Below are 17,865 nucleotides of genomic sequence, written 5' to 3' on the forward strand. Positions count from 1 at the left end.
AGCATCAAATGCCTTACCATCTTACCCTAATCAGTATAGTTTGTTCCTTATATATCCCATAATGCAACTTTAAAAAAAAATTACTTAACTTGAATAGGGGAGGGGATCTTTTCACAATGTAAGCATATAGAAAATTATATGTTGTACATTTAAATGCCTTACAATTTTATTTTTTTAATTATATAACTCATTAAAGCTGGAAAAATAATATGCTTTATGAAAATGTTTCTGCTTTTAACTGTGGAAATTGCTTAGACACAATAAGAATATGGTTTAATGAAAACTTAGAGAAATATTAGCTAAAGTTTTTAAAAAAATATTTTTATTGACTCCAGAGAAAGAGGGAGAGGGAGAGAGAGATAGAAACATCAATGATGAGATAGAATCATTGGTCAGCTGCCTACTGCAAGTCCCACACTGGGGATTGAGCCCACAACCTGGGCATGTGCCCTGACCGGGAATTGAACCCGTGACCTTCTGGTCATAGGTCTACTCTCAACCATTGAGCCATGCCAGCTGGGCATAATAGCTAAATTTGAACTATATGTTTTCTTTCCTACTTACAAAAGAAATCAGGAAAGAATCATTTTTCAAGGATGCAATTATAGTTAGTTTTGTCAAGAGCTCTTAATAGTGTAACTCTTCAGGAGCTCTTAGTGGTATAAATGATGAATAACAGGAAATAAAAGCAAATTTCACAACAGAAACTAGTTAGGATGTCAATGCCAAGCATATAATCTTTGCTTCCAATGCAAATTTTTGCAGGTGTAATCAAAGCCTCTTAAAGGTCTAACAAGGATCTGACTTAGACTGGAGAATTTGGGCAAGTTTATATAGTAGGGCTCCAGAGGAAATAGAGAGAAACTGAAATTGCCTTAAGCTGTAAAATCAGCTTCTGCCTGAGTGGTATTGCTGCTCTTTTTATTTCAAAGGGAATAGCATAATGAGCTCATTTCTTTTTGGGATTATTTATATTCGCTAGGAGAAGGAATAGTAGCTTAGAGACTCTGAGTATAGGTCTAGTTAAAATCCATTTAAAGTTAGAGAACAAGCCTTCAGCACGCATTGTAACTACCACATCCAAGAAACACATGGCTCTCCATTTCACTTGGGGAAGAACAACAGATGCCATGAAATGATGGTTTGTCAACAGTTGGGCATCTTAGGCTATAAGATGAGAGATTATGAATTTCCTTATAACTTCCAAAAGCTTTCAGGCTATTTTACACACTCTGAGGCATATATAGATAAAGATAAGGTATCTGAATGATGCAGGCAATGTTAGTCAATCATTGACAAAGCCATCCCATCAAGTAAATTGGGTAAGGGAGACTACTTGGGGGTATCTCTGTTTTAGATTTAAAGACTTATTTTTTTTCCCCAGAGAGGCTTTCCACCACTTTTCCAGTCCTAATTTTATCTTTGTTATCTCTTTCTTCATAAATATCTAAGATAATGTCCTACTTCTCTCATCCTCCTTATTGAAATATATATACTAGAGGCCCGTTGCATGAAGATTCGTGCAATAGACCTTCCTTCACCTGGCTGCCTGCACCAGTTTTCCTCCGGCACTGGGGACCCAGGCCTTGGCTCTGGCCACGGCCTTCTGCCTTCTTTCAGGGTTGGGGCTTGGACTCCAGCAGCAGCAGCGTGGGGCGGGCGCTGCCCGGCCCCGTGCCACCATTCGCGATCTGGGTGCCTCCGCCGCCAGGGTCCCTCAGTGGTCAACCGATCGGAGCGCCTCCCGCCGGCCTGGGTCCGTCAGCGGTGACCGATTGGGTCCCCCCATCACCCAGGTCCCTCAGCGTTGGGGGGTGGGGCAGCGCGTGGGGGCCGCCATCTTTGCTGGTTTAATTTGCATAGCGCCCTGATTGGCTGTGGGCATAGCGAAGGTACAGTCAATTAGCATTTTACTCTTTTATTAGGTAGGATATATATATATATATATATATATATATATATATATATATATGCAACCATTTGACCATTTGACAATTCAACCAGCAGCTATGACATGCCCTGACCACCGGGGGCCAGACACTCAACGCAAAGGCATGGAAACATGGAACATGGATCAGACTGATGAATCTTAGAGGGAAGGGGGAGGGCGGGAAGAGATTAACCAAAGATCTTATATGCATACTAGAAGCTGGGTGCGTGGATTTGTGCACTGGTGGGGTCCCTTGGCCTGGTCTGCAGGGATCAGGCCAAAACTGGCAGTCCAATATCCCCCTAGGGGTCCAGATTGCCAGGCCAAGGGACCCCACCGGTGCAAGAATCCATGCACCAAGCCAGTTTTGGCTGGAATAAATGTATATTTAATATATGTATGTATATATTCATATTAAAGACTCTTTACTGGCTGATAATCTATGATTGGTAACTTTCTGAAACCTGGAGTATATAAATATGTTTGTGCTTTGTCTTAATGTCTCTGGATCCCTGGATCAGCTCTTCTTGGGAGCACATGCCAACATGTTTCTAATTCATGCTTTCCAAACAGGATATTTTAAATTCAAATAATTTATTTCTTCTTTTTGAGTGCCAAAGAAAACATTCCTTCTCAAGAAATTTCAGTTCCTGAACTACATATTTACTGAATACTTTTTTGTTCTAATCTAGTAAAACAACTAATCATCCTCTTTAGTTTCTCTGTTCTGTTCAACTTCAATCCTCAGCAGGCAACATATTTCTTACACAATTCCTGAATGTGATATCTACATATGTTGGTCCTTTAAGTAGGTTTTCAAATCAGTATGGGCCATAGGCCAGGAAAAACAACAGATTAGTGAGCTAAAACTTATCAACAAATATTCTTTTAAAGAGAGGAGTACAATAATAAAGTAAAATATGAAATTGACTATTATAAGGAATTAGCCAAAAGTAAAATTAAAGGGAACAGTCCACACAAGACTATCTTTATTTATGACACCAATTGCAAATTTGGGGGTGTTCCCCAAATCACCCTCAGGTTCAATTCACTAGAAGGACATACTGAACACACTGAAAGCTGTTATAATGTCAGGCATGGTTTATTGTAACAGTTTAATCAGTCAAGAGATCCATAGGGAGATTCCAAAAGGGACAGAGTCTAGTCCTGTTGTCCTCTCCCTGTGGAGTTGAGTCAGTGTTGTTCTAGACCTGGCATTGATGTGTGATAATACACATAGAGTATGGTCAACCAGAGAGGCTCACCTGAGCCTCCAGAATTTTTATAGAGTTTCCACCACAAAAGTATGGTTGACTTCTTGTGTGATGATCTTACTTGGTCTCAATTCCCTTAAGAAATGAAGCTTAAGTTTAATGTAAACCTCCCTACATTCCCCCCTCCCCATATATCAGCTCAACTTTTACTTGGGGAAACAGAAATGTGAACATCTTCAGAGTAGAAGATTAAATGCATAAAGAATCTACAGGAAATATTTTATTGTACTTTTGTGTGCTTGTGAATGGGTTGGCAAGATTTCTAGAAGTAAAAAGAAATGTGAAAGCAGCGGTACTAGAAAAATACTTTTTGGTGGAGGAGGCTAGAAAACACCCAGATGTCTCAGATTCTGGAAAAGAGGCACTAACCCTGGTAATGTTAGTGCCTCTTTTGATGAGGGGATCATAATTAATAGAGTTACAAGAATTTCAAATAGTAAGTTATTTTATGGACATTGAGCTGTCTTGTGAAACTAGCATAGTTCACATAAAAAGGATCATGCAAGTGATTTAATAATTTCTATTAGGCGTTTTTATTAAGATTTCAGTAGCTATTGTTTGCTAGGTGATTAATGGTGGCCCTGTAATTAAAAGATGACTTTCACAAAATATTGTAATTTATCTTTTGGGGAGTGCTTGAATCCAGAGAGTAGACCACTTACTACTATTCCCATTATACACAGATGGCTTTTAGAGGCAGCCATTTTCAGACTGCTTTAATTACATTTTAGGGTAATTTTAATTTGATGAAGATTTATGGACTCTAATTCACCAACTTTCAAAGAAAATTAAAGACTCAATAGAGTTGTAACGAAATGTAAAGTCAGAGAGAAGGGAGAAGCAATGTGCAAGCAAGGGAGATCCTTTCAGTTGTCACGAGACCCACACTAATTTTGTTAACTTGCAAAGGCATTATTAGAATTACAGGAATAAATATTTTGTATGACTATTACCTACAGAATTATTTATCAAAACAGTATTTGCTGTCATTTTTATAAGGACGAACAAAAGTGGGGGAAGCAGGTTTATTTTTCTTATATAACACAGACATGTTCCAATACCATGTCATATAAGGAAGCATTTATATTAATTTTAAAAATGGAGAGATATATCAAGGTTCAGAGAAATGGTAAAGAATTAATACTGAAAATTGGGATCTACTTGCAATGTTTTCCCCATTGAAAACTAAACAGCATGGTTCTGGGAGATTCTCTGCTATCATCAAGCATAGCTGGTTTTGATTTTAGAAAACTTATACAAAATAGTGGTTTAGGGAAAGTTGATACATTTTCTGTTAAGCAAGAACTACTGTATATGTGTTTAGAAATAATAGTATAATATCATCAGAATAGGTCTCCTATGTGTTTTAATAATCCTTAACTTCCTCCTCACAACAAGAAAGATTTTCGTTACCAATTTTAAGATTCAATCCTAGGATGGAAAATATTAATGTAGGAGTGGAGTTGCCATCTATCTCAGTCTGTGCCTAATTTTCTCTGCTGATAGTTATGCATAAATGAAAACTATAAACCTAGATGGCATTGCATAGCCCCTAGATGGACAGAGAGCATCAGGGTGCATGTTCTGTAAATCTACATAATGATAGATTTGAAAGGGACCATGGTGATAAATATCCTAGTCTAGATGAATATACTATTACCCTTTATTTATTCTTTACATGGTACTCTATTACCTTTTATTCCTCAATCTTTTCAACTGATTTCACTTTTGTATATGTTTGAAGGGATATTATTAATATATGTTAGTGCTAAATATGAAAATTGCTCTTCAAAAGTTAAAATTTAGTCTCCTTTAGAAGTATTTTTTCCTAAATGTAAATGTATAATTCCTGATTTTCCCTTTCTTCTGTTTTACTCTAATTGAGTAAAAATGCATTCTATTGAATATTTTTCAGAAAGAAGCTAGAAATCATAGAAATCAACAGAGAGGATATTGACACTAATAAAAGAGAAATATGCAAATTGACCATACCTCTACGACAACCACCAGCCAATCAGGAGTGAGTATGCAAATTAACCCAACAAAGATGGTGGGTTAATTGGCATATGCAGGTGCGGAGTGGCTGGGTGGGGAGGGATGCCTGCTATGAGGGGGAGGGTGGGGGATGGAGGGAGCTACAGGAGCGGTGCTCCAGCTGGAAGTGAAGACTTGCTGGCTCCCAGGCAGCCGGGAGCGAAGACTTGCAGGCTCCTGGGTGGTGGGGAGTGAAGCCAGGGAAGGAAGGCCTATTTTTGCACGAATCTTCATGCAACAGGACTCTAGTGTGTGTGTGTGTGTATATATATATTTCCTATTCCCTAGCAAAATTAAGAAAAATAACAAAAACAAAACAAAAACCAGTTAAACCTGAAACCATTGTATGCCTATAATATAGTATCTCCAGTCAAATTCTCACCCCTGAATTTCTGACTTTAGTTATTTTTAAAAAATCTTTATTGTTGAGAATATTACAGATGCCCGCCTCCACCCAGTTCCCACCTCACACCAGACCTTCACTACCCCTTTGTCTGTGTCCATAAGTAACACATACATGCATATAAGATCTTTGGTTAATCTCTTCTTGCCCACACCAACCCCTTCCCTCTGAGATTTGTCAGTCTGTTCCATGTTTCCATGCCTCTGATTCAATTTATTTATTAGTTTATTTTATTAATTAGTTTACATATTTTTTTCATTAGATTTCTTATTAATTTTGATTTTTAATTCAATTATTGATAGATATGTATTTATTGCAATTTTATTGTTCATATTTTTATCCTCCTCCTTCTTCTTCTTCTCCTCCTCCTCCTCCTCCTCCTCCTCCTCCTCCTCCTCCTCCTCCTCCTCTTCCTTCTTCTTCTTCTTCTTCTTCTTCTTCTTCTTCTTCTTCTTCTTCTTCTTCATCTCCTTAAAGAATACCCTTCAAATTTCATGTAATACTGATTTGATGGTGATGAACTCTTTAGTCTTTTCTTGTCTGTGAAGTTCTTAATCTGACCTTCAATTCTAAATGATAGCTTTGTTGGGCAGAGTAATCTTATAGGTCCTTGCTATTCATCACTTAGAATATTTCTTGCCACTCCCTTCTGGCCTGCAAAGTTTCTGTTGAGAAATCAACTGAAAGTCCTATGGGTATTCCCTTGTAAGAGAAAAGCAGCTTTTCTCTTGCTGCTTTTAAGATTCTGCCTTTGTCTTTAACCCTTGGCATTTTATTTATTTATTTATTTATTTATTTATTTAATTTTTTTTTTTATTGATTATGGTATCACATAATTGTCCTCATCCCCCCATTCCCACCCCAAACCCCTCCCCACATATGCCCCCTACCCCCCTGTTGTCCGTGACCACTGGGTAGGCTTATATGCATGCATATAAGTCCTCTGGTTGATCTCTCCCCATTTCCCCCACCCTCCCTTACCTTCCCTCAGAGATGGTCGGACCTGCATCACCACCATTTGTCCACCATCCAGAACTGAAATATCATTGCTGACATGTACACTTAAGGAACTGTTTGACATTGAAATTAGGACTCAAAAGAACTGTTGGCCCAGAAAGAAACTCATTACAGACTGATTCATTTGCCTCTCAGCATAACCATTATGGATTGTCTCATTTTCGGTTCTTATAAGTGTATTTCTTGTATCACATGATCTCACGCACCTAGGGAAAATAATGAACAACATAAACTGATGAACAAAAACAGACCCGGAGACAGGGAAGCATTGATCAGACTGTCAAACCCTTGGCATTTTAATTATGATGTGTCTTGGTATGGGCTTCTTTGGGTTCCTTTTGTTTGGAACTCTTTGTGCTTCTTGGACTTATAAGTCTGTTTCTTTCACCAGGTAGGGGAAGTTTTTTTGTCATGATTTCTTTAAATAAGTTTTCAATATATTGTTTTTCTCCTCCTTCTGGCACCCCCATAATGCAAATGTTGGTATGCTTGAAGTTGTCCCAGAGGCTAGTTACACTATCTTCATATTTTTGGATTCTTTTTTCCTTTTGCTCTTCTGATTAGGTGTTTTTTCTTCCTCATATTCCAAATCGTTGATTTGATTCTCAGAATCCTCTACTCTACTGTTGAATCCCTATAAATTATTATTTATTTCAGTTAGTGTATGCTTAATTTCTGACTAGTCCTTTTTCATGTCTTTGAAATTCTCACTAAGATCCTTGAAAGTCTAATTCCCTTTTAGCTCTCATTAGGTCCCTTGAAGCTCTCATTAAGTCCCTTGAAGCTCTCACTAAGTCCCTTGAAGCTCTCATTAAGATCCTTGAGCATGAATTTCTGATTTTAAAGCCAACTCCAAACACATCAATTTATTTTGATGTCTAATAATTATGTCCAAAGATGAAAAAATGATGTCCTTCCCTCCCTCCAAAATTCCATTCTCTCAGCCTTCCCCATTTCAGTAAACTGTGTTTTCTCTTTTTTAGTTTTATCTAATAGCAAAATTAGAAGCTGCTTTATGTGATTCAGGTTCCAAAAGGTCAAAGGTTTTCTGTTTTCTAGATTAAATTCATATATTTAATTTACCTTGCAATTAATTAAGCTACCACATATGGTACAGGTTGGTAAGTACCTACCACTTTATGGTTCTTAAACAGTTTTTAGAATTTAATTCAGATTTTATGCTGCTATTTTTTCTACTTATTTATGACTTTTAGTAACCTTTTCATTTCCAGAGTTTAGTTATATTTTTTACAACTTTTCTTACATTATTGTATATATCACTCATTGGTTCTCAAAACATCAAGCAGCCATAAGGAAAAAAAAAAAAAAAAACCCAGAAATTGCTTTAAATAGCATTATATTAGCAAGACTTTCAGAATTAATTTTTACAGTGTCTTTTAAAATTATGGCACCCTTTTTATTCTTTTTGAAAGTGTGAAAAAAAAAGAACTCTACCATATTTGGTTAAGTGCCTATCAGTCACATTTGGTTTATTTTCATATGATTAAAATATATGCAAAGGAATTCCTTGATTGTGTTGGGTCCCAGAGCAGGCTGTCTCCAAATAACTCACAATAGTATATTCAATATTTTGAATTACAATTACTCGACAAGCAGCCAGTACAATAAGGGCACGCTGACCTTCTCTTGCCTCCCTGAATGCAGGAAATCAATCTCCCCTGTGAAAAGTACCCTCCTTGCAACAGAATGGGAAGGCTGAGAGGTGTTCTTGTCACCAGTTAAGGAAACTCAAAGCCAGAGTCTGTATAAACAACCCTTTTTGCCTCTTCAATGATTTACTACTCAAACTCAAAATTTGTTTATATTTCTCAATAATTGGCACCCAAATCTAAGTTTCTTTATCCTGTCAATTCTTCACAAATTTATTGTATACTTGTCTAAAAAATATAAAAAGCTGACTGGTTCTTCATTTGGGAGAGTATCATTTTATTGATGATCTCCCATGCACATGTATTAAACTGGTTTTTCTCCTATTATTCTGATCTTATGTCAATTTTATTATTAGTGTAGCTGTAAGAATTCTAGTGTTCCTTTAGTTAGAGATCCAGTATAATTACGTAGTTCATGTGCTGATTATTAAGATTTCCCTTTTCTTATATCCCCATTATATACTCCATTTTAAAAAATTACATTTTATTGTTATATGTCATTTTAGCATATCTTGTGTTCTTTTTCAAGACCTATTTAATGACAGTCATATAAAACTAATTTGTTGAGATGGAAATGTTTTTTTCAGACTGATTTTCCTTATCCTAGTTGTTATATTTCAGTTCTTAAATTGACAGCTGCCAGCCAGGCTAATCCATGTTTGTCCAGAGATATTATTTCTAATATACTAAAATTTTATTTAGTATTTAGACTTTTAATGTACATATTAAATAGATTTATTTACATTATAGTTTAGCATTCTCCCCTTAACCAATGAAAAAGCTATTATAAGAACAAAAATGTTGTCACCTTCATATATTAAAAGATAAACTAAAGAGAAAAACAAATTTAGTTCATTATTTTACATTTTTAGAACATTTGAAATTTACTAAAAAATTTAATTATTTGAGACATTTCCTTTACTCCCGTTTTTTGTACCAAAGAGGTGCAGTTATTGTTTTCTCTGTAAATTTCCAAAAAAAATTCTAAGTGATTCTTCCCAAATATTATTCAAATACTCATTAAAAATAAAAAGGTAAAAAAATAAGGTCTTTGAGACTATACAGAAAACTTGATTATTAATTTACAATCTTTCACTACCATATATTCTTATATATAATGCAAGTAGGAACTTGGTACATGCAATTAATAGCTTCTTTGGAAATGGGTCTGCACATATGGAAAATATAGCCACCAACCCACTGCATCTCCTGTATAACTATGGATTTTACCAACTGCATTTTATTTCACCTTGTGCTCAGATACCAACACTGACACACCACGTAGTGTTTATGCTGTATCCCAAGTGGTTGATTAGAGCTAATTATAAGAGATCTAAAATAGTCATTATACCTGGGCTCCTAGCCATGCAATCTGTACTGTGGCTTGTCCAGAGTATTGGCTCATGGACAAGGTCTCCTTCACTGCCAGTTCCATCCTAATGATTCCTTGCTTACTCCCCTAATGCTCATTTTTTCATTGGCTTTGTTCCCCAATCTGCTGCTTACTACTTGGTTCACCTCCCTGGTTGAAATTGCCATCTTACTCTCCCTCAACTCAGCGCCAAACTGGCCACTCAAAGGCAAGACTGGGCCCCAACCTCTTCAGCAGACCTAAACCATGGACTCTAGAGAGAGGGGGTATGTCCTAATAATTTAGAAATGACCATTAGGGGGTATGTCCTAATAATTTAGAAATGCCTGACTCTAAGCCTCAAATCTGCTTCTTCATTTGAATGCTATTACTTAGAAAAAATTGAGAATGAAATTTCAATAAAAATAAGATAAATTACCACAGGATATGGGAAGAGTCTAACAGGTATGGCAATAATTTGGTCAGACCCCCCTAACTCTTTCTCCTTGAATTCTTTCTTCAAGTATTGCTATTCTCTGATTTCTGATACCTCTGGCATTTTCACTCAAGTAGCTCCTGTTAAATTTTCGTCTTAAAACTCAGGTGAGAGGAAATATTTTTACCCTAATTTTTGTTTAACTTCTATTAACAAGAGCCACAGCATACATTCAATTTAACTAGAAAGGTATTGGGCAACTTTATGGTCTTTTTGAAAAGGTTTTAGGGTTTACTTCTTCCAGCGACTTGTGCCTAGGAGACTATTTTCCATATTGATGTCATTACCTGGAAAATATTGTAAGGAATCTTTACATAGTATTCAGTTACCATTGACTCCATAAACTGATGTTCTGCTAGGTTGGCCTGAGCTAAAATCACTCTAGTATACACTGCCAGGACCTTTTAGGAAGGTCACCAGGCATCCATTCATTTACCAAACAGATATACTGAACGTGACCATGTGACAGGTACCATTCAAGGTGTGGAAAGGATCATTTCCCTCATGGAGTTTGTGTTGTAGAGAGACACCGATAATTTAAAAATAATACTCAATATAATGTCAGTTAAATATAAGAACTATGAAGAAATATAAGATGAATGAAGAACATGAATGAAAGAAAAACCTAAGCTGATAGATACAGAGAACAGATTGGTACTTGTTGGAAGTGGAAAGCGGGGGTCCAGGTATAAAATAAATAAGTAATGGGGATATAATGTACAGCATGGTGATTATGGTTAATAGTAGTGCACTGCATATTTGAAAGTTGTTGAGAGGGTGTATCTTGAGAATCCTCATCACAAGAAAAAGAAAAAAATGTACAACTATGTATGGTGATTAGTGTTGATTAGATTTATTGTGGTGATCATTTTGCAATGTATACAAATTTCAAATCATTATGTTATCCACTTGAAACTGATATAATGTGATATGTCAATTATCCATAAAAACATAATTATGAATAAATATATAAGCAATATAAAAACAGTTAAATATAAGAATAACTATATATATATATATATATATATAGAGAGATATAGAGATAGAGAGAGAGAGAGAGAGAGAGAGAGAGAGAGAGAGAGAAGAGAATGAATGGAGGATCCTACTTAGATAACATAGACATGAATATTTAAGTAGATACATGAAATAATTGAGAAAGTAAGCATAAGAATATTTGAAGAAAAAAAAAACCAGTTATTATGAATGGCAGTGCAAACAAAGGCCCTGAGGTGGGTACTTTCTTGGAATCTTTAAAAATTAGTATGGAGGCCTGTGTGACTGACACTAGATGAGACAGAGCAAAATACATGGGCGGGGGGGCAGGGGAGCGGAGATGAGATTAGAGGAGTAGGCAGGGACAGATCCCACGCAGTACAGTAGATTAAATCAGAGATTTTGGATTTCAATCTAAGAGAAGTTGGCTCCAGTTTTAGAGGAATAAAACCATTTCTGCAACTGGCTTTGAACATAGAAGTATATACGTGTCTCCTCTTTGACATCTAGTTGAGTCTTTGCATTTTTAATACTTGAAAAATCTATTGTACATGCTGTTGTAACACAGATAAATATGATTGAAATAGACAAGTGATTGATAGATATTTTCACTCTCTGAACAGCAATGATTTTGAAAGGGCAACACTTTCTGCCTTTCTGTTTCCTTAATATCATTGAAATGGTGAAGATTTTTCTTTGGTTCTTTCACTTCTGTGAGGAACTCATTTTCTGAGCACTGAATTATTCTATGTTTAATGCATGGTATGCAATTAGTAGCATATTATTATTTTAAAATACTATATTTGTAATTAAGAGATGGGAATGATAACTTGTATATCAATCTTGAAATTTTTCAGAGATAAGGTAAGCTGTCACCTGTGCTGGAGATTATAGGAAAGAGGAGGATAATAAAAAATAGTGAATCATAACAGAAAGGAATCCATGTAATGAAGAAATCCAAGTTGTAGTGATAGATCAGTAAAACTATCTGAAAAATTGGGGAGATATTCAGCTTAGTTACAGCCCAGGAGGAGAGAGAAAGATGGATAAGTAAGTTGACATTAGAAAAATAAGAGTACAGTGGTAAAACATTGAAGGGTTTAAGCCGAGAATGTTGATAGTGGTTACCAGTAAAAGAAATAAGTTAATTCAGTAAAAACAGAATCATTGCAGTGGTTCATGGAAGAACTGTTGGAGTTCTGAGTTGGAAGAATAGCATAAATTCAAAGAACACAAGAGTTCTCGTGCTGTTTTGTAAATAGATTCCATATAATTTGGTAAAGAACTGAATTAGAAGAATGAGATAAAAAAAAAAGACTATCATCATTCCATCATGTAATCAGAGAGAATGAGGGTGGTGATATACTTAACAAAAAAGATGGATGTTCAAGGAAAATATAATTGGAGGGCAATATAGATTTGGCAATCCTCTAAACTGGAAAGGTGAGAAAATTCTAAATTTAATATTAGACCCCTAGTTCACAGAATACACAAAAATAAGGTTAAAATAAATCATGGACTTAAATATAAGATCAATAAATATAAAGCTTTTCAAGGAAACATAGGAGTCAATCTTCATTTTAACCACTTTTGTGAAAGCTTAGGGTCTGCGCCATAATTTTCTGGCCATCTATTACACCTGGGCTTTAAAAATTCCTCAGTGTATACAGGTGCATCTTAATACCTTATTTGCCCAAAGGAACTCTCTCCCTACCTTTTTCTTCCATGCTTGAGGCTCCTATTACAGTGCTCCATTGTAGGCTTTTCCCCAAGGTGGCTGCGGGTTTTTCATTTGCCTTCCAATGCTTTCCAGCAACACTCACTGCTTACCAGCTGCCAAGTGAGGAGTGAGTTCCAAGATAAGCAGAACAGAGACAAGCATCTCTGTCAGTGCTTAGGCAGTCAGGTTAGAATAGAATAGAACAAGCATAGCAGTCACAAATAAGGTCCGCTCTGCTGCCTCCAGAACCAGGGACCAGGGTCTACCCTGGGAACAGAAGCTGCCATCTTCAAGACCACCACTGGGGCAGGGAGGGCGGGAGGCAGAGCAAGCAAAAATGCCCCAAAGCTTTCCAACAATTTTTCAGCTGTATTTTTCTTAATTTATTGCTCACTTGTTTGTTGTAAACTTTTGTCTATTCTGACAAATTGGTTCTGACAGTTTATGCTTACTTTTTGATGATTCTGTGGAGGGTTGGGAGTTTGAAGCTGCCTATGCCACCAGTTTTTTTTCTAGACTATATTTTTGTGAAGAAAATATATATATTTTTTTACTTTGCTAAAGTATTATATGCAATACAGGAGTGAAAACACCACCTGCATACTGTTTTCTGAAGGGCATTTGCTAACCTACTGTTTAGTAGTTTATTTACTTCCAGCCAAAATTTCCATCTTTACTAATACAAATAGGTTGATCAATATGACATCCTCTCTCTTCTCAAGGATTAGAGACTGTGTATATTGGGGTGGTAGAGGTCTGGGTGGCATGGAGGTTATGACAAACATATATCCCTTTCTTTGGAAATTTACAAATTCCAGGGATGGCTATATGGCAATAATAACCAACTTGGATGCATACAGTTAAGCCAACATGATTCACTGATAGGGTTTCTGGCTAAAAAAATCCCAGTGCTAAACTTGGTGTAATTGTGCAATTAAGATTGACTAGGCACCTGACATTAAAAGTTTTCAATCTATAAAAATGAAACAAGTGTTCTAATTATCATCTATTTTTAAAAATCAAGGTTTAAACTTTTCACAGAGATGTCATATTGTCTGTTTCTATTTTGTATTGAATATTTAAGTCTATATATATATCCTCTTATACTTTATGCATATACTTAGTATCTGAAGCAAAGGTTTTTTTAATTTGTTAAAGGCCATCACTAATTTGGTAAAAAGTTTTGTGCTTAGGTGATTCATAAAACAAATAGGTTCTTGTAATTTCAACGAATTCACTCCTACTTAAATTATTCCATAAAGGCTTTTGTTAAGAACTTTAAAAAATGATTTTTCATATACCAGGTTATAGAGGGTGAAAAGCTCTTTATCAACAAATTGAATTACAAAATTCAGATAGGTGAACTATAATCACATAGGTAGGTGATTATAATTACACAAACTTAAATGTAATTACACTGAAATTATTTATTTTTAAATCAGAATCTATAGTAATTGACAGTAGAAATTCAGGTTGTCTATGCAAATTAAATTGCAAGATATGTAAATGCAACAAAAGTATATCTTTCTCTTGACTCAGATATGATTTTGCATCAATATCTTTAGTTTCCCAATGGACAAAGATGTTCTCCAGGTGACACTGCTAGTTCATGGGTGAACTTGAATCTATAATCCATATCGCCCCAAGAATTAGTTTCCATATCTTGAAAATTAAGCTAAACTATTTCCAAACTCCCTTCAACTCTTAGAAAATTCTAACTCTCAATTTATGTTTACACACTTTCACTTACTTATCTGTCTGTATGCATCTCTATGAGCACTTACTATGTACCAAGAAATGTGATGCTTTGGGAAATGCAGATCTTAACAATCTAGATGGGTTCAGCAGGGTCAGACCATATAAATCATCAGCTATCTCATCGGTCAAAGGGCTTAAACTCCTCAGATTCCTGTTTCTAACTATTTCACCTGATATAATTCAGGGCAAGCTCCCTAGAATGTACCATTTCATCATGTTAATTATTTTGAATTAAAGTTGCTTAAGAAACAGCTGGTTCAAGAAGGACACTCTGATCCTCCTTTGCCCCCCTCTAAGCAGGAAGCAAACTTCCCAATTTGAAGGGTATCTTCCCAGCATCTGGAGAACAGAAGACACCCTTATCAACAGAGGTAGAAAATTCAGGGCTGAGAAGGCCACATAAACAAATTTTGTTGCTGCTTCACGAATTTACCACCCCAAGCCTGAACCTCTTTGTCTTGTCAACTCTTCACAAATTTATAGTTTCTTTGTCTAAAAGCTGTCTACTTTGGTAACATCTTTGAGTCTCATGTTTTTATGAGTTCCCATTCATACTAAATTAATTTTTTTCTCCTCGTAATCTGTCTTGTCAATTTAATTATTAGGCCAGCCAAAGGATATAGAAAGGAAGAAGGGAAAAGTTTTCCTCCCCTACACCACCTTAAAAACATTCACTTGTTCATCTGATCCCTATCACCAAGCATGTCAAACCCGCAGCCCATGGGCTGCATGCCTCGTTTATTTGGCCTGTGTTAGCCTTTGAGTTTGGCATGCTTGCGTAGGCAATCAGGGCTAACTCTTCACTCCATGCCTTCCTATGTTTCTTGGATACTATTCTTTGCCTGTTACTGATGTCCTGTTTCCTTACCTCACATGCGTTGGACTCTCTACCCCTGTGTCCCTGTATCTCAAGTGTTGTCTGATCTTATAAAGCTGTACTTAGGTGATCATTCCTGATGATCAACTTGCCAATGGTGTGCTAAACAATTATGATCCCTGATTGAAATGCTTAGTAAAGTTGCAGCTTGTCAATTAATCTGAGCAATCAACCTATGCAAAGTACTGCCAGAGGTATTTTTCTGACAGAATTAATGCTTAATCTCATTATTTCCTGCAATAGTATGGCTCAGAATAAAAATATAAAATGAAATTACTGGGCTAATTCACAAATGGGTCAACATATTTTTTTTGCATAACTTTATGGGTCAGTTATAATAAATGGTAATATAAGTTATACTGTAAACAAATGAATATCCAAAGATATATTTCATTTACCAAATGACCATCTAAATATACACTCTAATTACTCTTATCATTCTCTAGAGAATAAATTATTCCATCTGCATGAAATTTACTTTTAAAAATATTAACTATTTTATCAAGCTATTTTTCATGGAAACTACATTATAAGTAGATTCTTGATGTTCTCAGGGAATCCATACTAATAATGTTACTAATACTATTATTTTATTCATCGCTGATAATAATTGCCATCTTAAATAGAATAAATAATTTATATGGTATAATTTCTGTATAAAATATAACTCAAGAAAAACATTCTGATCTATCAATGTGGGCAGCAGCTGGACTCACTCACAAATCCTATCACTCCTATTTGGTTACATTTTATGCTTCTGCCATAGAGCAGACAATTGCATACTATTAATTCTCAGTCTCACTCTCAAAAATCAATGGTAGAAAAGTTAAAATAGTAAAAATTAGTTTAATTGCTCATAATCACTTTTCAGTGAGTGATGCCTTATTTTCAGAGGTCTGAACTAAAGGTAAGCACTTATCACAATTACTGATCTGAGCTAAATGCATAATTACAATGCCTCATATACACTGAATACTCATTTAAAGATAGTTGCTGTTAATATTAACCCTTTGCACTCGCTTGCTTTTTTCTATTCCTTTATTCTACTGCTAACCATGTCGAGTCACACTCGACATCCGAGTGCAAAGGGTTAATATCATTATTCCTGCTACGATTACAATGTATATGTGAATAGTGTTCTTTTCCTATACCAAGCTCAGCTTCCACACTACATTTTTGAACTCTGAGAATGGATTAAGGTAGCTTTCATTAAATAACCTAATCCCACATTTCAATATTTTCCTCAGCTTTTCTTTCACTTCGTGTTCATTCCTACCTCCTTCTGAGATATTGCTCAACTCAGCATGTACATTCTAATTAACCTGGATTTTAATAGTGTGGCTTGCACTTTTGGGCTTCTCTTAAAGTTGACACAGCCATAATAACTTACAGCCTGATGCTCTAGTTCAGGGCAATTTGGCCCCACACCAGGCCAATCTGAATGTTCTCTTAAGTCTTTGATCTGCAATGTTTGCTTTAGTTTCTCCATTTGCTAATCAACCTCTTTTTAAAGTTTCAATTCCATAAAGAATTTGGAATATTTTATCCTCTGCTAACATTTTCACTTTTTTATACTTGTAAACTTGCCAGTCTTGTGTATGAAATAGACTCCTGGGAAAAGCTCCTCCCAATAAAGTTCAGTGAAAAAACAATATTGAACCTTGTGTGTCGGTTTTTGACTCTGGGATCACATTGGGCAGATGTGGTCCCCTCTTAGCACAGCAGAGTCAATAGAAACTTTCTCCAACTTTGAAGACTCAAACTGAAGATGTAAGGAACTGAGTTTGGAAGAGCACAGAAGCTGGTTGCTCAACTGCGGAATCAATCCATCTTGCTGACTTCTCTTTTTCTTACTGCTTCGTTAAGCATTCTTCCAATAGCCGTGTGTGTGCTCTGTGTATATGTATATGTGTGTGTGTGTGTGTGTGTGTGTGTGTGTGTGTACCTTTCCATCTCTCTATGGATCTATCGGCCTATCTATCTTTCATCTAGCTTTCTAAGTATCTGTCATCATGTATTCATCTATATTCTGGAGAGTCTCTGCTTGCAATTTAGAGCAATGTTGTTTGAATAAAAGAATTTTGTTTGCTTTTAGTCTCCCTCAAAAAATGATTTCAAACGCATACACCCTCTCTTATATATTTACATTAGCTATTTCCTAAGGTTTATTCGCTGGCAGAAAAAAATGTAGTGATAAATGAATAGGAAGCTGAGTTGGAACATCTGTATCTTTTATCTCTATATCCAATTTGTTTTGAATTGTCAGCTACCAGCTGAAGCAAATTGTCTGAAATTAATTAACCATCTGAAACCTCGGTAAATTATATTTATTTCCTAGCTAT

This window comes from Eptesicus fuscus, chromosome 17 (genome assembly GCF_027574615.1).
Source record: "Eptesicus fuscus isolate TK198812 chromosome 17, DD_ASM_mEF_20220401, whole genome shotgun sequence".
In the NCBI taxonomy this organism is placed as follows: Eukaryota; Metazoa; Chordata; class Mammalia; order Chiroptera; family Vespertilionidae; genus Eptesicus; species Eptesicus fuscus.